This window comes from Penaeus monodon, chromosome 24 (assembly GCF_015228065.2).
Source record: "Penaeus monodon isolate SGIC_2016 chromosome 24, NSTDA_Pmon_1, whole genome shotgun sequence".
Lineage (NCBI taxonomy): Eukaryota > Metazoa > Arthropoda > Malacostraca > Decapoda > Penaeidae > Penaeus > Penaeus monodon.
The window spans coordinates 36,846,877-36,847,809 of record NC_051409.1 but is presented as its reverse complement, the minus strand read 5'-3'; the positions used below and the strand labels follow the sequence as shown (position 1 = coordinate 36,847,809).

The 933-nt window shown below is 36.7% G+C and overlaps 1 protein-coding gene across 2 annotated transcripts in view; it reads right to left on the bottom strand.

Annotated features, from left to right (window-relative positions):
* Positions 1 to 933, bottom strand: part of LOC119588776 (protein Gawky-like) — a gene marked incomplete in the record, with an annotated part of 110,804 nt that overhangs the window by 2,977 nt on the left and 106,894 nt on the right.

Sequence of the window (933 nt, the reverse complement as noted above, 5' to 3'; positions counted from 1 at the left end):
CACTGCAAAATTTAAGGGGCACAGCCCTGAAAGCTGCTTCACTATGGTTAGGCTAAACCAACCAGCATCTTATTGTGTAGTCCATCTAAAAACATCCTCTGCTAAGCACATTCATCAGTGTGATTCGTTCCTGGCAATAAAATGCCATTTACTAGATCAAGAAAAATTCTAAGTTCTAGAACAGAGCCAAGCCTACCTCCCACAAGCTGATGATAAGCCAAGCCTGAGCTGCAAATAGCTCCCAGAAAGATGACACTAATACGTGGCCAACAGAACTCTAACAAACTAGGAAACAAAACGCAAAGCAGATCAGCAAATTCACAATGACGTCAGTGATGAAAGTCACACAGGAGGACAATGTGGGAAGGGGGGTAGGGTGGTAATGAATACTCTTTTATTCTGCACTGCACAGGTCAAGAGAGATTATATATGCACTAGAGTATCCAAGTAAGGTAAACAATATTCAGATTCAAAAACTTCTTACCTGATTCATTTCCTTGCTCTTTTAGAAAGGAAACAACTGCCTACGACAGGTATAGCAGTAATAGCCTGCTTATGTAACATCTAAATCCTTTTAATCTACAAATAAACTATGGAGGTATGACACCTATCATGTCATCACTTGTTACTTCTTATTCACAGAAAAAATAAAAAAAAATGTCATATAATCTATACATACTATTCCTTCTGTTTCTGCTCATTAACATTCATATTGGAAGATAATGATTAAAAATTAACTGTTATTTGCATTCCATTTTCCCTTCTCAAACATGTAACATTTACTGGTAGGAAACTTCACTGAAAACCCCCTTTTCTCTTTCTTGATTCTTTCTTCCCCAAATGTTGCACTGAGTACTAAGGTTATTTATCATGAAGAACAATTAGTGTATCAACAAGTTTTCTTCTATCCTTCACTATTCCTACTAACTTGAA